General features: G+C 43.1%; 1 pseudogene; it reads left to right on the forward strand.

The window, feature by feature from the left end:
- LOC129821495 (interferon-induced helicase C domain-containing protein 1-like) overlaps nucleotides 1–22,585 on the forward strand; it is a 24,566-nt pseudogene continuing 1,981 nt past the window's right edge.

Here is a 22,585-nt window from a genome sequence, read left to right on the forward strand (position 1 = left end):
ATGAGTAAGTGTATGCCCTTTTAGAGGCAACGTTTACTCTGCTCACCTCACGTAATAGTGATGACTGATTTGGTTCACTTTATAAATCATCCATTTGATATGTATGGCATGAATCCACCAGAAGGGGTATATGACATCATAATGATGATGTGGAGTGATGATGAGTCATGGGACGTCAATGTGATGTGGCGGTTGAGCTAACAGGAGGACAAGGACAGGTGAAGCCTGACACACTGATGCTGATATCTCCTGTCACTCAAACCAGCCTCTGATGACACCATAGTGTTGTACTGCCTTGATTTCGACTTACTGTCAATCTTGCTTACATTACTCTGCTATCAAGAGCGTGAGTTACCACAAGAGAAATAAAATGGTATACTGTATAGCTACTCTGGAAGTTGGGCACAATGCTTGATGTGAGCAGATCCAATACATCTGAGGTGATGTTGTGTTTCCATGAACCAGTGGCATGTGTGTTGCTCTGCTAAAAGCAGATATTGGAAATGCTTCATAATATATTGAAGTAGTAGACAGAAAACCAGTCTGTGTGGGATTCGTATCTTGTTGACATGGCACCATGGATAATGGAGGCATTTCCTCTCTAATAAGTCAGAGGTCAGGGAATTGCTAATAAAAGAAAAGGAGTCCACAAAGTTCAATGTCTATTTCCTATTGAGTTTAGGACCATATCTCTCCATCTCCATAGTTTTGTGTTGCATGAGTCCAATTTAATAGTGTTCCTTCAGGCAAGACAGAGGCCACTAACATACAATGTCTGGGAGACAGTAGGGAGATTAAAAAGTGTCCCATGTATATACAGTATGATGTTGTTTTAACAGCAGGGTTGAGAAGGACACAGCTCAGCGTAACACCAAACCCCATACAATGACAAACCAAGCCTTGACTTGCTGGGAATGTTGTAACCGTAGGCCCTAATTGTAGAGTGCCGACGTGGACAGCAGTTTTGTTATGAACCTCTCCCCTCTGCTCTGCTTTAGAGTGCTTTCCTGCTGCTTGAGGCCCTAGAAAAGATGACATTGTTCTTCAAAATTATCAGATGGCCATGGCCCGCCTTGGAGGGAAAAAACATCACCATATGCCTCTCAACAGGAAGTGGTAAAACCAGAGTTGCCGTTTATATTACCAGTGAGGGCCGATCAGTGAAGTTATTGTCCTGGTTAAGAAGGTACTAACTCCAGTTTTCCATGAAATGTCTTATGCAAACAATCTGTGTCTGTATGTGTGTGTATTGTAGCATAGCTATATGGATCACAAATAACTGCTGGCGCAGTATAGTACTGGGCAAGACACAATTTGTGTCTCTCTACTCTTCACAAATTCTATGTTAAAAGTATAAAAATACACCACTACAACATTTCAGCTTGGCACCGACTTTCTATATCTGAAAAACCCTTGTCATATGACATCTAGCGGGTTTCACATGGATAATAAAACCTGTTTTCTTCTCTATAGAAAGTGTTGCGTATAAATGATGCACATCCCAAAATACATCCCAATCCATGTGGCCAATTTGAGAAATATCATTCAATAAAACCCACCATGTGATGTGCATCTTCATTAAAGTAGAGATTGAAATAGATTACTTTCCTAGTGCTGGTTTTGCGAGGAAAGGGAGTGTTTTCCCATCCGAGTACCTCCACAAACTGAAAACCAATCAACCTACTTGAAACCCTCCCTCAAACAAAGTGAACCACTTTTGTGTCACCAGTCTAGTCTATTGATTAACTCTGTTGATAAATAGTGGCATTTTCAAACACGACAGTGAGAAATCCAGTATATCATTGTTTTTAGAGGCAGACTCTCACATCTTTAGTCTTTTTAATAATGTGTTCTCCTTCAGGTGCCCCTGGTGGAGCAGCACTACTTCACAGAGTTCTGGAAGTTCTGGAAGTTCCTGAAACACAAATACAATGTGGAGAGGGTCAGTGGGGACTCCCAGCTCAAAATCTCCTTCATAGAGATTGACCGGAAAAATTCTGTCATCATCTGTACGGCCCATATTCTGGAGAACTACTTGAAAAGGGCTCACAGTGGAGATGACGACGCGATTCAACTTTCAGGTTTGACATTTCTTGATTACTACAATGTGAGTGATGATGGTTCACGTTCATGCAAATCTTTGACTGTGTGTTTTATCTCGGCCAATGCTTTGCCTTACCCCAAAGTCAGTTTGCTGCCCACAGCTGTGGAAGTTACCAGGGATTTGAATTGGAATCGAAAGTAAACAGGAGTGTGTTTCCTCTGAGAATTCATCTGACAGGTTTTTGTCAGTCAGTTGCTTCTGGCTCTCCTGCTTGCTCTTGCTGGCACTCGCCAGTCCAAGGTGGAATATCCCTCAGTGTAACATATGCTGTTTGTTGAAACGCCTGAGAGGGTTCAAGTTTTTTCTGCTGCTTTCCAGGCCACACGTCTGTTCAAGCCATCAGTGTGTGCCTTATCAAATTCACAAGAGAGCCTCTGTCACTGCATCAGACTGAATGTTCTACTCCAGACTCCTATGCCCCTCCGGGGAAGTGATTTGTAGCACTCCTGTTTAAAGTTGTATTTGTGAATGTTCATACCTCATCACACATCTCTCGTTGCTGTGAAATGCACACTTAAACCCCCTTCTGATAAATGGCCTCTAGCGCCACAGTAGTCATGCAGTGTGGTTGAAACTGCATCGTAGACTTCCTAGAAAAGTGGTGGTTAGTGTGGGAGTACCTCAGACACAGAGGCAGGGAGGAAGACTGAAATTTGTGGGTGTCAACAAGCCACTTGTATATTTACAGCACTAGCATTATGGGAGAGAAAACAAAGGAGAGGTTGAATACCGGTAGTAAAGCTAAAGCAAACTCTTGTTTCTAGGTAGCCTACAGCAATGTAACCAGACCCACGGTACAATGTAATGGGAAAATCAGACTTTAGAGGAGACAAAGTGATCAGCAGACCAAGCTGGCCTCATCAGACGCTTTTCTACAATCTATGAGGTTCAGGCGGTTTTAGACTGTTGAATGAGTAATAGCAGGGATGTTTATGATTTGAAATGTACACCAGCTGTGACCTGCAGTGTATCCATTATATGACACATGTTCTTATGTTAAACCAATACATTTCATTGTCTTTTTGTTGACTTGTGTTTTGCTCCGTATTTCTGTTGTGTAGATTTGTCACTGATTGCCATCACACACAAAAGGGATGAGTCTACCTCAGTAGAAAAAAAGGTTCCAAAAGGGTTCTTTGCAGAGGGATAGGGTTCTACCAAGAACTGTTTTGATCTGAAGAACCCCTTTTTGGAAGACAAAGGTTATTTGTAAGGCAAAGTGTTCTACTAGAACCTTTAACTTCATAAGAACTGTTGGAAGAAAGGGTTCTTTCATGATTTTTTGGAAGGCAAGAGAGCTTCTTTAAAAGGCAAGAAGGATTCTATATACTGTATATATATATATACAGTATATCACAAAAGTGAGTACACCCCTCACATTTTTGTAAATATTTGAGTATATCTTTTCATGTGACAACACTGAAGAAATGACACTTTGCTACAATGTAAAGTAGTGAGTGTACAGCTCGTATAACAGTGTACATTTGCTGTCCCCTCAACATAACTCAACACACAGCCATTAATGTCTAAATCGCTGGCAACAAAAGTGAGTACACCCCTAAGTGAAAATGTCCAAATTGGGCCCAAGTGTCAATAGTTTGTGTGGCCACCATCATTTACCAGCACTGCCTTAACCCTCTTGGGCATGGAGTTCACCAGAGCTTCACAGGTTGCCACTGGAGTCCTCTTCCACTCCTCCATGACGACATCATGGAGCTGGTGGATGTTAGAGACATTGCACTCCTCCACCTTCCGTTTGAGGATGACCCACAGATGTTCAATAGGTCTGGAGACATGTTTGGCCAGTCCATCACCTTTACCCTCAGCTTCTTTAGCAAGGCAGTGGTTGTCTCGGAGGTGTGTTTGGGGTCGTTATCATGTTGGAATACTGCCCTGCGGCAGTCTCCGAAAGGAGGGGATCATGCTCTGCTTCAGTATGTCACAGTACATGTTTGCATTCATGTTTCCCTCAATGAACTGTAGCTCCCCAGTGCCGGCAGCACTCATGCAGCCCCAGACCATGACACTCCCACCACCATGCTTGACTGTAGGCAAGACACATTTGTCTTTGTACTCCTCACCTGGTTGCCGCCACACACGCTTGACACCATCTGAACCAAATAAGTTTATCTTGGTCTCATCAGACCACAGGACATGGTTCCAGTAATCCATGTCCTTAGTCTGCTTGTCTTCAGCAAACTGTTTGCTGGCTTTCTTGTGCATCATCTTTAGAAGAGGCTTCCTTCTGGGACGACAGCCATGCAGACCAATTTGATGCAGTATACGGCGTATGGTCTGAGCACTGACAGGCTGACCCCCCACCCCTTCAACCTGTGCAGCAATGCAGGCAGCACTCATACGTCTATTTCCCAAAGACAACCTTTGGATATGACGCTGAGCACGTGCACTTAACTTCTTTGGTCGACCATGGTGAGGCCTGTTCTGAGTGGAACCTGTCCAGTTAAACCGCTGTATGGTCTTGGCCACCGTGCTGCAGCTCCGTTTCAGGGTCTTGGCAATCTTCTTATAGCCCAGGCCATCTTTATGTAGAGCAAAAATTCTTTTTTTCAGATCCTCAGAGAGTTCTTTGCCATGAGGTGCCATGTTGAACTTCCAGTGACCAGTCAGTATGAGGGAGTGTGAGAGCGATGACACCAAATTGAACACACCTGCTCCCCATTCACACCTGAGACCTTGTAACACTAACAAGTCACATGACACCGGGGAGGGAAAATGGCTAATTGGGCCCAATTTGGACATTTTCACTTAGGGGTGTACTCACTTTTGTTGCCAGCGGTTTAGACATTAATGGCTGTGTGTCGAGTTATTTTGAGGGGACAGCAAATGTACACTGTTATACAAGCTATACACTCACTACTTTACATTGTAGCAAAGTGTCATTTCTTCAGTGTTATCACATGAAAAGATATACTCAAATATTTACAAAAATGTGAGGGGTGTACTCACTTTTGTGATATACTGTATTTCCCAGCATGCTCTATTGCAGGGTAATTTTCATAATTGTTTGTTTTAATATCTGTGTTTTTGAATTAATTTATTAATCTCATGCTACACAAAGATAAATAGCATAGATTTTTCTAAACTAATCCACTCTGTTAGTAGTTGGATTTATTGCACCCGTTACTGAGATGGTTGTTCCAGTTTAGATGATTGGGGTAGTCTCAGTATTTAATCATTCCTACCCTTGCAGTCATTCTGAATGCAGGTTGCGGGTGATAAAATATTCCACTTGTTGGAAATCCTAAACTCTGGCTTGATTCCTATATGAATTAAATATCACTTTGCAAGCCAACATAATGTGACTTTCAGGCCTGATGTGGCCTGTGAACCAGGAGTTTCCTAACACCACTGTGTTAGGGTAAAACTTGACCGCCAAAGAAAGGTCTTATGATATACTGTGCCTTCAAAGTATTCACAGTACTTGACTTTTATACCATTTTGTTGTGTTACAGGCTGAATTTAAAACAGATTACATTGAGAATGTTGGTCACTGGCCTACACACAATGCCCCATAATGGCAAAGTGGAATTAGGTTTATAGACATTTTTACAAATTAATTAAAAACAAAAAGCTGAAATGTCTTCAGTCAATACGTATTTGTTGTTATGGCAAGCCTAAATATATTCAATAGTAAAAATGTTCTGAACAAGTCACATAATATGTTGCAAGCACTCACTTTGTGTGCAATAATAGTGTTTAACCTGTCTAGCCCCAGCGTTCCACTAGCGGAACTCCTCCCACATTCCACTGAAAAGGCAGAGCGCGAAATTCAAAAAATATTTTTGAGAAATATTTAACTTTCACACATTAACAAGTCCAACACAGCAGATGAAAGATACACATCTTGTGAATCCAGTCAACATGTCGGATTTTTAAAATGTTTTACAGCGAAAACACCACATATATTTATGTTAGCTCACCACCAAATACAAAAAAGGACAGACATTTTTCACAGCACAGGTAGCATGCACAAAGCCAACCTAACTAACCAAGAACCAACTTCATCAGATGACAGTCTTATAACATGTTATTCAATAAATCTATGTTTTGTTCGAAAAATGTGCATATTTGAGGTATAAATCAGTTTTACATTGCAGCTACCATCACAGCTACCGTCAGAAATAGCACCGAAGCAGCCAGAGTAATTACAGACACCAACGTGAAATACCTAAATACTCATCATAAAACATTTCTAAAAAATACATGGTGTACAGCAAATGAAAGACAGGCATCTTGTGATTCCAGCCAATATTTCCGATTTCTTAAGTGTTTTACAGCGAAAACACAATATAGCATTATATTAGCTTACCACAATAGCCAGAAACACAAGCCATTTACCAGCAGCAAAAGTTAGCGATCGTAACAAACCAGCAAAAGATATATAATTTTTGACTAACCTTGATAAGCTTCATCAGATGACAGTCCTATAACATCAGGTTATACATACACTTATGTTTTGTTCGAAAATGTGCATATTTAGAGCTGAAATCAGTGGTTATACATTGTGCTAACGTAGCATCTTTTTCCCACAACGTCCGGATATTTTTCTGACACTCACATATTCTGACCAAATAACTATTCATAAACATTACTAAAAGATACATGTTGTATAGGAAATGATAGATACACTAGTTCTTAATGCAATCGCCGTGTTAGAATTCTAAAAATAACTTCATTACGACATGCAGTTTACGTTATGGCGAGAGCGTGCCCAAAATCTGGGCGCAAACTACTAGTTCACATGTTCGACAGATATATGAAATAGCATCATAAAATGGGTCCTACTTTTGATGATCTTCCATCAGAATGTTGTACAAGGAGTCCTTTGTCCAGAACAATCGTTGTTTGGATTTAGAATGTCCGCGCAAAGTGGCGCGAAGCTCTTCTTCCTGAACAAACGCAGACAAAGCAACACGTCCCGAAAAAAATTCAATAATCTAATAAAACTATATTGAAAAAACATACTTTACGATGATATTGTCACATGTATCAAATAAAATCAAAGCCGGAGATATTAGTCGTCTATAACGACAGCTTTACAGAAGGCAATACCAGGTCCCTTCTCGCGCATTCCAGAAAACAGGAAATTGGGGTCACGTCATGCCAAGAGCTTTTATTCGACCTCAGATCATGTTATACACTGTTATACACTCCACTTAGTCCAAGGTGGCTTAGCAGTTCAGACGTCTTTTTCCGTATTGTCGTGTCGTGTCCTGTATATATATATATTTACACCTTTTCTTCACATATCTTTTATTTATTTTATTATCCAAGAACTCAACTACAAAAGCTTTCCTGCAAAAGCTTTCCTGCAACCCGCTTCACCAATTACAATAAGTATTATTTACCTCAATCTGAAAATCCATCGTGGAAGATAGCCAGGGGCTAATTCAGAAGCTAGCCTGAAAGCTAACCAGAAGCTACTCCGATAGCTAGCCAGAAGCTAATCTGTAGCTGCCCCGAAATTAGCCGGTTTGCTGGCTAGCGTTGGTGTTTCAGCTGCCCACGTTTTGCGGTCATCAGCTATTCCTTTAGCTCGATAATCTACCGGCACTTTTGTGCAACGCGACTCGGACCGGAGCATTCCGGGACTTTTTTTCTCTCAGTTTCCCCGGATTCCAACCGCAGGCTCTGGACACTTGCACCTTGATTTCGCAGCTAGCTAGCTGCATACCGTGTGACTATTGGCTTACGTCGACCCCGGAGCTAACTCAAGTCATGCTGGAGCTAGCCAGCTGAGGAGTTCCATCACCATCCGGACCCGTTTCTTTGTTGCTGCTGCAGATACAGAACCCCACCGGGCCTTCACGACTGACTGCCGACGTTATCTGCCCGAGGGATTTATCCAACTGGCACCTCCGTCCCGACGTTACCTGAACGCTCATCTGAGGCCCGCTAATCGTTAGCTGTCTTATCGGCTGCTATCTGAACAAAACCCCACTACACGGAACCTACCGACGGAAACGCACGAGGTATCTACAAACAGACCTCCATCCTATGCTGCTACCGATAGCCATATACCCGGCCAGCTGTCTGGATCGCCACGACCCCAACCAACCTCTACTCACTGGACCCTTATTGATCACTCGATTAAGCTTGCCTCTCCTTAATGTAAATATGCCTTGTCCATTGCTGTTCTGGTTAGTGTTTATTGGCTTATTTCACTGTAGAGATTCTAGCCCTGCTCTCTATACCATATCCAACCCTGCAGTTCCACCACCCACATATGCGATGACATCACCTGGTTTCAATGATGTTTCTAGAGACAAGATCTCTCTCATCATCACTCAATACCTAGGTTTACCTCCACTGTATTCACATCCTACCATACCTTTGTCTGTACATTATTCCTTTAAACTATTTTATCGCCCCCAGAAACTTCCTTTTACTCTCTGCTCTAGTAGCTCTAGGCGACCAATTCTCATAGCTTTTAGCCGTACCATTATCCTACTTCTCCTCTGTTCCTCTGGTGATGTAGAGGTGAATCCAGGCCCTGCAGTACCTGGCTCCACTCCTATTCCCCAGGCGCTCTCTTTTGATGACTTCTGTAACCGTAATAGCCTTGGCTTCATGCATGTTAACATTAGGAGCCTCCTCCCTAAGTTTGTTTTGTTCACTGCTTTAGCACACTCTACCAACCCGGATGTTTTAGCCGTGTCTGAATCCTGGCTTAGAAAGACCACCAAAAATTCAGACATTTTTATCCCCAATTACAATATTTTCAGACAAGATAGAACGGCCAAAGGGGGCGGTGTTGCAATCTACTGCAAAGACTGCCTGCAGAGTTCTGTTATACTATCCAGGTCTGTTCCCAAACAATTTGAACTTCTACTTTTAAAAATCCACCTCTCTAAAAACAAGTCTCTCACCGTTGCCGCCTGCTATAGACCACCCTCTGCCCCCAGCTGTGCTCTGGACACTATATGTGAACTGATTGCCCCCCATCTATCTTCAGAGCTCGTGCTGCTAGGCGACCTAAATTTGAACATGCTCAACACCCCAGCCACCCTACAATCTAAGCTTGATGCCCTCAATCTCACACAAATTATCAATGAACCTACCAGGTACCACCCCAATTCCGTAAACACGGGTACCCTCATAGATATCATCCTAACAAACTTGCCCTCCAAATACACCTCTGCTGTTTTCAACCAAGATCTCAGCGATCACTGCCTCATTGCCTGCATCCGTAATGGGTCAGCGGTCAAACGACCTCCACTCATCACTGTCAAACGCTCCCTGAAACACTTCAGCGAGCAGGCCTTCCTAATTGACCTGGCCGGGGTATCCTGGAAGGATATTGATCTCATCCCGTCAGTAGAGGATGCCTGGTCATTTTTTTAAAATGCCTTCCTCACCATCTTGAATAAGCATGCCCCATTCAAGAAATTTAGAACCAGGAACAGATATAGCCCTTGGTTCTCTCCTGACCTGACTGCCCTTAACCAACAGAAAAACATCCTATGGCGTTCTGCATTAGCATCGAACAGCCCCCGTGATATGCAACTTTTCAGGGAAGCCAGAAACCAAATACACAGGCAGTTAGAACAGCCAAGGCTAGCTTTTTCAAGCAGAAATTTGCTTCCTGCAACACAAATTCAAAAAAGTTCTGGGACACCGTAAAGTCCATGGAGAATAAGAACACCTCCTCCCAGCTTCCAACCGCTCTGAAGATAGGAAACACTGTCACCACCGACAAATCCACTATAATTGAGAATTTCAATAAGCATTTTTCTACGGCTGGCCATGCTTTCCACCTGGCTACCCCTACCCCGGACAACAGCACTGCCCTCCCCTCTGCTACTCGCCCAAGCCTTCCCCATTTCTCTTTCTCCCAAATACAGTCAGCTGATGTTCTTAATGAGCTGCAAAATCTGGACCCTTACAAATCAGCCGGGCTAGATAATCTGGACCCTTTCTTTCTAAAACTATCTGCTGAAATTGTTGCCACCCCTATTACTAGCCTCTTCAACCTCTCTTTCGTGTCGTCTGAGATCCCCAAAGATTGGAAAGCAGCTGCGGTTATCCCCCTCTTCAAAGGGGGGGACACCCTTGACCCTAACTGCTACAGACCTATATCTATCCTACCCTGCCTTTCTAAGGTCTTCGAAAGCCAAGTCAACAAACAGATTACCGACCATTTCGAATCACACCACACCTTCTCCGCTATGCAATCTGGTTCCAGAGCTGGTCATGGGTGCACCTCAGCCACGCTCAAGGTCATAAACGATATCGTAACCGCCATCGATAGGAAACAATACTGTGCAGCCGTATTCATTGACCTGGCCAAGGCTTTTGACTCTGTCAATCACCACATCCTCATTGGCAGACTCGACAGCCTTGGTTTCTCTAATGATTGCCTCGCCTGGTTCACCAACTACTTCTCTGATAGAGTTCAGTGTGTCAAATCGGAGGGTCTGTTGTCCGGGCCTCTGGCAGTCTCTATGGGGGTGCCACAGGGTTCAATTCTTGGACCGACTCTCTTCTCTGTTTACATCAATGATGTCGCTCTTGCTGCTGGTGATTCTCTGATCCACCTCTACGCAGACGACACTATTCTGTATACTTCTGGCCCTTCTTTTGACACTGTGTTAACAACCCTCCAGGCGAGCTTCAATGCCATACAACTCTCCTTCCGTGGCCTCCAACTGCTCTTAAATACAAGTAAAACCAAATGCATGCTCTTCAACCGATCGCTGCCTGCTCCTGCCCGCCTGTCCAACATCACTACTTTGGACGGCTCTGACTTAGAATATGTGGACAACTACAAATACCTAGGTGTCTGGTTAGACTGTAAACTCTCCTTCCAGACCCACATCAAACATCTCCAATCCAAAGTCAAATCTAGAATTGGCTTCCTATTCCGCAACAAAGCATCCTTTACTCATGCTGCCAAACATACCCTTGTAAAACTGACCATCCTACCAATCCTCGACTTCGGTGATGTCATTTACAAAATAGCCTCCAAAACCCTACTCAATAAATTGGATGCAGTCTATCACAGTGCCATCCGTTTTGTCACCAAAGCCCCATATACTACCCACCACTGCGACCTGTACACTCTCGTTGGCTGGCCCTCGCTTCATACTCGTCGCCAAACCCACTGGTTCCAGGTCATCTACAAGACCCTGCTAGGTAAAGTCCCCCCTTATCTCAGCTCGCTGGTCACCATAGCAGCACCTACCCGTAGCACGCGCTCCAGCAGGTATATCTCTCTAGTCACCCCCAAAACCAATTCTTCCTTTGGACGCCTCTCCTTCCAGTTCTCTGCTGCCAATGACTGGAACGAACTACAAAAATCTCTGAAACTGGAAACACCTATCTCCCTCACTAGCTTTAAGCACCAGCTGTCAGAGCAGCTCATAGATTACTGCACCTGTACATAACCCATCTACAATTTAGCCCAAACAACTACCTCTTTACCTACTGTATTTATTTATTAATTTATTTTGCTCCTTTGCACCCCATTATTTCTGTCTCTACTTTGCACTTTCTTCCAATGCAAACCAACCATTCCAATGTTTTTTTTTAGTTTTTATTTTACTTGCTGTGTTGTACTCACTTCGCCTCCATGGCCTTTTTATATTTTTATTTATTTATACATATATCTGTTTGCCTTCACCTCCCTTATCTCACCTCACTTGCTCACATTGTATATAGACTTATTTTTTATTTTTATTTTTTTCACTGTATTATTGACTATATGTTTGTTTTTACTCCATTTGTAACTATGTGTTGTTGTATGTGTCGAACTGCTTTGCTTTATCTTGGCCAGGTCGCAATTGTAAATGAGAACGTGTTCTCAATTTGCCTACCTGGTTAAATAAAGGTTAAATAAATAAATTTAAAAAATTCTTCTCTCACTGCCTGTTGACATCTAGTGGAAGGCGTATGAAGTGCATGTATACTAATAAATATCAAGCACAATTATAGGCAGGCCCTAGAACAGAGCATCGATTTCAGATTTTCCACTTCCTGTCAGGAAGTTTGCTGCAAAATTAGTTCTGTTTTACTCACAGATATAATTCAAACGGTTATAGAAACTAGAGAGTTCTCTATCCAATAGTAATAATAATATGCATATTGTACGAGCAAGAATAGAGTACGAGGCCGTTTAAATTGGGCACGATTTTCCCCCAAAGTGTAAATAGCGCCCTCTATCCTCAACAGGTTTTAACATGATTTTTTTAATGAGTACTTCATCTCTGTACCCCATACATACAATTATCTATAAGGTTTTCCAATGCCTTGCAAAGAAGGGCACCTATTGGTAGATGGGTAAAAATAATAAAAAGCAGACATTGAATATCTCTTTGAGCATGGTGAAGTTATTAATTAGTGTATCAATGGTGTATCAATACACCCAGTCACTACAGAGATACAGGTGTCCTTCCTAACTCTGTTGCCGGAGAGGAAGGAAACCGCTCAGGGATTTCATCATGACGCCAATGGTGACTTTAAAACAGTTATAGAGTTGAATGGTTGTGAAAAGGCTAAGGATGGATCAGCAAATTTAAAGTTACTCCACAATACTAACCTAAATGACAGAGTGAAAATAAAAAAGCCTGTACATAATCCTAAACATTCATCCTGTTTGCAATAAGGTACTAAAGTACAAAAATATGGCAAAGAAATTAACTTTATGTCCTGAATACAAAGTTTTATGTTTGGGACAAATCCAACACATCACTCACTCTGTATAATGATAGGAGACAGGCTCAGGAATACGTGATAGTTTTTTTCCCAACAATTGTTTACAGACATATTATTTCACTTATAATTCACTGTGTCACAATTCCAGTGGGTCAGAAGTTTACATACACTAAGTTGACTGTGCCTGTAAAAGCTTGGAAAATTCCAGAAAATTGTCATGGCTTTAGAAGCTTCTGATACGCTAATTGACATCATTTGAATCAATTGCAGGTGTACCTGTGGATGTGTTTCAAGGGCTACCTTCAAACTCAGTGCCTCTTTGCTTGACATCATTGGAAAATCAAAAGAAATCAGCCAAGACCCCAGAAAAAAATTGTAGACCTCCACAAGTCTGGTTCATCCTTGGAAGCGATTTCCAAATGCCTGAAGGTACCACGTTCATCTGAAGAAACAATAGTATGCAGGTATAAACAGCATGGGACCACACAGCCGTCATACCGCTCAGGAAGGAGACGCGTTCTATCTCCTAGAGATGAACGTACTTTGGTGCAAAAAGTGCAAATCAATCCCAGAACAGCAGCAAAGGACCTTGTGAAGATGCTGGAGGAAACAGGTACAAAAATATCTATATCCACAGTAAAACGAGTCCTATATCTACATAACCTGAAAGCCGCTCAGCAAGGAAGAAGCCACTTCTCCAAAACCGGCATAAAAAAGCCAGACTACGGTTTGCAACTGCACATGGGGACAAAGATCATACTGTTTGGAGAAATGCCCTCTGGTCTGAAGAAACAAAAAACAAAAACTAAAAAAACTAAAAAAAACTAAAAAATGAATTGTGTGGATATATTGAAGCAACATCTCAAGACATCAGTCAGGAAGTTAAAGCTTGGTTGCAAATGGACAATGACCCCACGCATACTTCCAAAGTTGTGGCAAAATGGCTTAAGGACAACAAAGTCAATAGAAAATGTGTGGGCAGAAGTGAAAAGGTTGTGTGAGCAAGAAGGCCTACAAACAGGAGGAATGGGCCAAAATTCACCCAACTTATTGTGGGAAGCTTGTGGAAGGCTGCCCGAAACGTTTGACCCAAGTTAAATAATTTAAAGGCAATGCTACCAAATAGTAATTGAGTGTATGTAAACTTTTGGCCCACTGGGATGAAAGAAATAAAAGCTGAAATAAATCATTCTCTCTACTATTATTCTGACATTTCACATTCTTAAAATAAAGTGGTGATCCTAACTGAACTAAGACAGAGCATTTTTACTCAGATTAAATGTCAGGAATTGTTTAAATGTACTTGGCTAAGGTGTATGTAAACTTACGACTTCCAACCAACTGTATATATGTGTTTGTTTTGGGCTTTGTCCCCGTTGTTCTCATGATGTACTTTATTTTATTTGGAGAAATAAAACTCCCTATTACATATTCCTGCGCCTGTCTCCTGTCATTATACAGTGTGACAGAATAATCGACCCATCTAAACGGAGACAGCGCAAAAGGCCGAGCTGGTGACCATCGTAGAGACAGTCCAGCATCACGAGGACTGTCTCTCCAGACCCGACTGTGCCATGGAGAGCTTGCTGGCAACCATCCTGCGTTTGGAGGGGAATGTGCAGTCCCTCCGGTCTCCAGCACCGGTTCTGGCATCAGCCCCCACACCACCAGTACCTGCCTCCGTCCCATCTGAGCCAGTCCGCGGAATATCCCTATCGGTTCTACAATGCGACTTGTACCTCGCTCGCTACTCCGAGGTTGTCTCCTGGGAGAGACAGGGTTGCCACCATCATCTTGGCACTGACCAGACGGGCCCTGGACTGTCTGGGAAACGGGCGGATCCGAGGTCGAGTCGTACGAGCGCTTCACCTTCCTCTTCCGCTCGGTGTTTGATCATCCTGTGGAGGGACGAGAAGGGGGTGAGTGCCTACTCCAACTACGCCAGGGATCTAGGACCACCTATGGAGTTCCAAATCATCGCGGTCTCCACCGGATGGGACGAGTCGGCTCTGGTCATCGTGTTCCCGCAACGAACTGCGGGACGAGGTACAGATGAAGTTAGCCTGCCAGGATGACAACCTGTCACTCGACCAGCTCATCGGGATTGTGATCCGGGTGGACAACCTCCTGCGATTCCGACGAAGATCTGTGCGGAATCCGGAGCCCATGGCTACACCTGCTCCATGGCCAGAGCCGATGGAGGTGGGCTCTGCACGTTTTACTGAGGCAGAGCGTAGGAGAAGGAGGAATCTGGGCCTCTGCTCCTATTGTGGAGAAAGAAGTCATTTCTCCCCGACCTGCCCTCTATCTACTAATAGGCGAGGAGTAATGCCTTTTGGCCTGTCTAATGCTCCTTCAGTCTCACAGGCCTTTATTAACGAAGTGTTTTGGGACATGCTGGGACGGGGCATAGTGGTTTAAATAGACAACATTTTGGTCTATTCTGCTGACCGCGCCCAGCATGTCTCGTTAGTCAGGTCTGTGCTGGGAAGACTGTTAGAGCATGATCTATATGTTAAACAAGAGGAATGTTTGTTTTTCCAGCAGTCCGTGTCCTTTTTGGGCTACCTCATATCCACGGAGGGAGTGGAGATGGAGGAGCAACACGTAAGCACAGTCAGGTCATGGCCCATCCCCAACTCCGTGAAAGCAGTCCGGCGATTCCTGAGGTTCGCCTACTACTTCCAGAGGTTTATCCAGGGCTTCAGCATGGTGGTCGTGCCTTTTACCTCCCTCTTGAGAGGAGGTCCCCAGCGGCTTCGTTGGACGGCGGAGGCGGAGAGGGTGTTTGAGACACTGAAGGCATGCTTCACTACTGCTCCCTTGCTGGCATATCCCGACCCCTCACTCTCCTTCATCGTCGAGGTGGATGCCTCCAAAGTAGGATTTGGGGCAGTGCTGTCCCAGCACACCGGAACTCCTCCAAAACTGCGGCCCTGCGTCTTCTACTCCAAGCAGCTGAGCCCCGCCTACAGGAACTACGAAGTAGGGGACCGGGACCTCTTGGCGGTAAAGAAGGCTCTGAAGGCGTGGAGGCACTGGCTGGAGGGTTCCAAATACGCTTTCCTGGTGTGGATGGACCACCGCAACCTGGAGTACATCAGGGCAGCGAAAAAGCTAAACCCGAAACAGGCCAGGTGGGCTCTATTCTTTGCCAGGTTCCAATTAACGCTTTCCTATAGGCCAGGTTCGAAGAACGTGAATGACGCAGAGGAGAGGCAGAGAGAGGAGACACCCATCATCCCTCCGTCCCGTATCATTGTGCCATAGGTGTGGGACGTGGACGCTGACATACGGCAGGCCCTGCATACGGAACCCGCACCTGCACAGTGCCCGGAGAACTGTGCCTACATCCGCACGGGTGTGCGGGACCGCCTCCTTACTTGAGCGCACACGGCGCCTGTGTCGGGTCATTCTGGGATAAGCCGTACCATCGCCTGCCTGACTGAGAAGTAATGGTGGCCCACCCTGGCTAGGTACTCCTGGGTTTATGTCTCTTCCTGTTCCATCTGTGCCCAGTCAAAGACACCCTACGTCCCTGTGGTCGTCCCCGAGGCCGGTGTCGTCCCGCTGCTAGTGCAGCGCATCAGGGGTACTGTCACGGATCCCCCCGTACTGCTGCTCATTCCGTTCACCAGCTCCGGAGGTCTACGTCACCAGCCTTCAAGGCATCACTGAATTGGAATCATTACCACCAACCCCAGACGGTCTTGTCTCATTATGCACACCTGGTTCCCATTCCCCCTGATTAGTATGTGTATATACAGTGGGGCAAAAAGTATTTAGTCAGCCACCAATTGTGCAAGTTCTCCCACTTAAAAAGATGAGAGAGGCCTGTAATTTTCATCATAGGTACACTTCAACTATGACAGACAAAATGAGAAAAAAAAATCCAGAAAATCACATTGTAGGATTTTTTATTAATTTATTTGCAAATTATGGTGGAAAATAAGTATTTGGTCACCTACAAACAAGCAAGATTTCTGGCTCTCACAGACCTGTAACTTCTTCTTTAAGAGGCTCCTCTGTCTTCCACTCGTTACCTGTATTAATGGCACCTGTTTGAACTTGTTATCAGTATAAAAGACACCTGTCCACAACCTCAAACAGTCACACTCCAAACTCCACTATGGCCAAGACCAAAGAGCTGTCAAAGGACACCAGAAACAAAATTGTAGACCTGCACCAGGCTGGGAAGACTGAATCTGCAATAGGTAAGCAGCTTGGTTTGAAGAAATCAACTGTGGGAGCAATTATTAGGAAATGGAAGACATACAAGACCACTGATAATCTCCCTCGATCTGGGGCTCCACGCAAGATCTCACCCCGTGGGGTCAAAATGATCACAGGAACGGTGAGCAAAAATCCCAGAACCACATGGGGGGACCTAGTGAATGACCTGCAGAGAGCTGGGACCAAAGTAACAAAGCCTACCATCAGTACACAGTACGCCGCCAGGGACTCAAATCCTGCAGTGCCAGACGTGTCCCCCTGCTTAAGCCAGTACATGTCCAGGCCCGTCTGAAGTTTGCTAGAGAGCATTTGGATGATCCAGAAGAAGATTAGGAGAATGTCAGATGAAACCAAAATATAACTTTTTGGTAAAAACTCAACTCGTCGTGTTTGGAGGACAAAGAATGCTGAGTTGCATCCAAAGAACACCATACCTACTGTGAAGCATGGGGGTGGAAACATCATGCTTTGGGGCTGTTTTTCTGCAAAGGGACCAGGACGACTTATCCGTGTAAATGAAAGAATGAATGGGGCCATGTATCGTGAGATTTTGAGTGAAAACCTCCTTCCATCAGCAAGGGCATTGAAGATGAAACGTGGCTGGGTCTTTCAGCATGACAATGATCCCAAACACACAGCTGTAATTGCTGCCAAAGGTAATTCTAACATGTATTGCCTCAGGGAGCTGAATACTTATGGAATCAAGATATATACTGAAAATGTTTTATTTTTCGTAAATTATAACGTTTGTAAAAAAAATAATAATGTTTTCACTTTGACATTACAGAGTATTTTGTGTAGATCGTTGACAATTTTTTAAATAATAATAATTTAATCCATTTTAATCCCATCTTGTAACACAGCAAAATGTGGAATAAGTCAAGGGGTGTGAATACTTTCTGAAGGCAATGTATGTAATTTATTGTCATATATAATTAAATAGTGAAGGCTAATAAGGCTGGTGGAACCATTAGTAGAGGGTTCTAGGAAGAACCAAAAATAAAAGGGTTCTCGGAAGAACCCTTCATAGAGGGTTCTAGGAAAACCTTAAAATTATAAAGTTGTTATTGGTAGAACCCTTCATAGAGTGTTCTAGTTAGAACCATATACAGGGGTTTCTATGAATAACCCTACATGAAGGGTTCTAGGGAGAACCCTCTGCAAAGGGTTCTACCTAGCACCAAATAGGGTTCCTCAATGGGGACAAACCGAAGAACCCTATATGGTTCTACTTAGCACCTTTTTTTCTAAGAGTGTACAACCACAGTATGATCCGTTACCTGAAGCAGAAGCACAAAAAAGCCAAATAAAGGAAAGAGCAGAAGGATACAGTGGCCCTCCCACAGACCCTGGGCTTGGCCATCGCACCCGAAGTTGGTGGAGCCAATAAAATGGAGGAAGCCGAGGAGCACATTCTACAAGTAAATACCATGCACTAAGCACTAAGCTACATCTCTTTTTTTTCTCCCTCTTTCTCTCTCGCTCTAGACACACACACCCTCATCATTCTCATTCTTGCCCTCCCTCTGTTCATTGAACAATTTCCTCCCTCCCAGTCAAGCACTTCCCCACCCTCCCTCAGTCCCTCCCTCATTCAGTTAGTTCACTGCTCAGTGCAAACCCCTGCTCGGCCAAGCTGTTTCCAATGTTCCACATGGCCCCCGCACTCCAGGCAGCCATAAATCTTACCATGCCTCTCATACTTTCACCACACAGGAAAATGTTGGAAACAGCTTTTTATTTTAACGCTCTACAGGTCACACTGAACTGGTGATGTAAAAGTTGTTATTGTTTAATTTTATCACTAATCTATGTGATTGATTTAACGGAACACTACTTTGGAAGTATTGAATTGCTAATCTTTATTACAGAGTTAGATGCTTTCTGATATATGTGAAACCTTGTCATATTAGTTTGGATGTTTTTGCTCATTCATTCAACTCATGTTTTGTCTTTTGTAGATCTGTGCAAACGTGGACTCATATAAAATTGTGACGGTAAACCTTGGGGAAAAAAACAACACTAAAACATTGCCACTGCTGAACAGAGAAAATAGGTACTCTTGTTATTTCCAGTGGAGAGAGAGAATGAATTAAGAGATGCATACACTGAAATCCTACCTGCGACCTAGGCACCCAGAGCAGTGGGTGGTCCGGAAATAACAAAATAATGAGATTACACATTTAATTTCATGTTCTACTGTCCTACCGATAAGGTTATTTTTCAACCATTTTTCATACCAAGTGTCATGACACCCTGTTATACCCCAAATGTACATTCCAAAGCAATTATCTATGTTTTCCTACAGCTGAAACAGAGGAGAATCAGAAGTTGAAAGTTTGTGCTGAGCATCTACGGCAGTACAACTAGGCCCTGTACCTAAGCAAAACCATACGCATGTGTGATGCCTTCAGGTTCGTGGACAAATACTTTTACGAGGAGCTGAAGAAGAAAGTGACCCCTGAGGGCGAGGTGGCCATCATTAAGACTGACACAGAGAGATTCCGCTTCACACTTTTTAAGGGTAGCATACTGTATATCTAGTGTTTTTAGTCTGTAAAGTAGCCCTACATTGATGTCTGGGAGTTTAACTATTTTGCATGGCTTTCTTCCAAATATACTTTCTTGCAGATAGCAAAGAGAAACTGCAGGAATTGGCTAAGCTTCCCCAGTATGAATATAATATCCTCTCTAAGTTGAGAACCCTGATCCTGCCAGAGTTTACATTTAGAGAGAAGGCGAGTGGGATCATGTTCACCAAGACCCATTGCAGTACCATTGCATTAGCTCAATTGGTTCAGGAGAACTCAAAGTTTGAGGAAGTCTGAGTAAAAGCTTGCCATGTGATTGGAGGAGGAGACCAGAGTAAAGTGAAACCAATGACTGCTGTGAGTGCACTGTTTCCAATTTTATTCGGAGAGTATTCAGACCCCTTGACTTTTTCCATATTTTGTAATGTTACAGCCTTATTTTGAAATTGATTAAATTGTTTCTTCCCCTCATCAATCTACACACAATTACCCATAATGACAAAGCAAAAACGGAAATATCACATTTACATAAGTATTCAGACCCTTTACTTAGTACTTTGTTGATGCACCTTTGGCAGCGATTACAGCCTCGAGTCTTGGCACACCTATATTTGGGGAGTTTCTCCCATTTTTCTCTGCAGATCCTCTCAAGCTCTGTCAGGTTGGATGGGGAGCGTCACTGCACAGTATTTCTTTTTATATATTTATACATTTGCCAAAATGTACTGTTTTCGCTTTGTCATTATGGAGTATTGTGTGTAGATTGATGAGAAAATACAAAATATATCATACATTTTAGAATGCGGCTGTAACGCAACAAAATGTGGAAAAAGTGAAGGTCTCTGAAGACTTTCCAAATGCACTGTATTTTATTTTGCACACATTTGTGTTTATCAGGCAGAACAAAGGGGCGTTTTGGAACACGGAGGTCAACTTTCTGATGGCAACAACAGTAGCTGAAGACGGTCTGGACATAGCAGCATGTAACTTTTTGATACGATAGCTTGTGACCAATGAGATCACTATGATTCTGGTCAGTGATTTAAAAGGTTAACTGGCTTTGCCAAAAACATGTTATTATTAGTCAATATCCACGGTGTCATTATTAACTAAGAACTATGAACTAAGATTCTCTATTGTCCGCTAACTCTTTGGTATGCGCCACATGAGATAAATAGTATAATGTACTAGCAGTATAATGGTGTATAATGTATAATGGTTAGCAGACAATGTATTCATGGTATAATGGTTAGTAGACATCATCATACTGTTAGCATCTCTTCAAGCTCCCGTTGCCATGGTTTAATGAGAGCATGTTTACTGTTTTTATGTCTTAGGCCCGAGGCAGAGGCGAGGACAGTAGTTACACTTTAGTGGCGGGGGAGGGTTCTGGGGTTGCTGAGCGAGAGTGTCAGTGAGTACCATGAGAAGATAATGAGCAAAGCCACCGATAAAGTCAAGAAATTAGATCAAGCGGAATATGATAAAAGGATATGCCTCCACTCTCAAATCGTAACTTGCAGCTTGATATTAAATGAATTGTTTTCCTGCAATTGAGCAAAATCCTTTTAAGATTTGATTGACTTCTCAAACCTAGTTGAGTCAACATCCATAATGTAAAAAATGTATATACTAATTGTGTTTCAATTGTTTGTTGCTAGATTAAGGAATTCCACATTCAGGCGATCATGGATGAAAGAGTGCGAACAACCATGAAAAAGCGTAAAGGCATGAAATAGGAGACCCCGTCCAAAATGAAGCTCAGCTGTGGAAGCTGCAATAAACCAGTCAACGTGATACACCAATTTAAGTATGTTCTGCTGCAAACACTGTCCTCTTGTCAAAGTAACCCAACCTGTGCAAGATCGTAGCCTAATATATAGTACACAGTTGTTGGTAAATATTTTTTGTCATGCACGCATATGTTATAGCGTTAGAAATTTGAAAAATATACCCCAAAACCCAATATTTTAATGTACAATGCATACCTCGATACAGAATCCAGACCCTCAACAAAAGATTAAGTTACTACTGAAACAATATCTGAATGAAAAGTTCCCGGCGAAAGAGAAATCAAAGAGAAAACACATCACTTGTTGACCTATAATAGACAACATTTGACGTTAAAGTCTGAAAGACACTTGCTCATCTAGCAAATCAGGAGTATGTTTTGTTGCCTGAACATTATGATCACTTGCCTGAAAATGTAAATGAACTTTTTACATGCAGGAAAGCCATAGACTGACTGTAGAAAACATTACGAACACATTCCTAATATTAAGTTGCACACCCTTTTGCCCTCAGAACAGCCTCAATTTGTCTGGGCATGGCCTCTACAAGGTGTCGAAACCGTTCCACAAGGATGCTGGACTATGTTGACTCCAATGCTTCCCACAGTTGTGTCAAGTTGGCTGGATGTCCTTTGGGTGGTGGACCATTCTTGATACACACAGGAAAATGTTGAGTGTGAAAAAACATCCAGCAGCGGTGCAGTTCTCGACACACTCAAACCGCTGTGCCTGGCACCTACTACCATACCCCATTCAAAGGCACTTAAATACTTATTTAACCTGTCTCCTCCCCTTCATCTACACTGACTGAAGTGGATTTAACAAGTGACATCAATAAGGCATCATAACTTTCACCTGGATTCACCTAAACAGTCTATGTCATGGAAAGAGAAGGTGTTCCTAATGTTTTGTACTCTCAGTGTATATTTCCTGCTTTTCACCTACACATAGGGGATGAATCAGAAAGATCAGAATTCTTAGTATTTTTTTTTCAGTAAAAAAAATCTCAGAGGATGCTGATCTTGCCCGACTGCCATAAATTGTCTGTCTTGGGACATTTGGGAGGAACCAAAATGATCAGTTTTAGGCTACTGGAATTCTTTCTGTTTGGATGTTTTACCTGCCCAATGGGGCAACCTCAGAGGAGGCTCAACTTGCGCGTCTGCTCAGTTCACTTGCCCCAGGCAATAAGGCAACCTTTTAAAAAATCCCTGAATAGATATTCAAACATTTAAATCTATATCTACTGTAAG

This window comes from Salvelinus fontinalis, chromosome 23 (genome assembly GCF_029448725.1).
Source record: "Salvelinus fontinalis isolate EN_2023a chromosome 23, ASM2944872v1, whole genome shotgun sequence".
NCBI classification, from domain to species: domain Eukaryota; kingdom Metazoa; phylum Chordata; class Actinopteri; order Salmoniformes; family Salmonidae; genus Salvelinus; species Salvelinus fontinalis.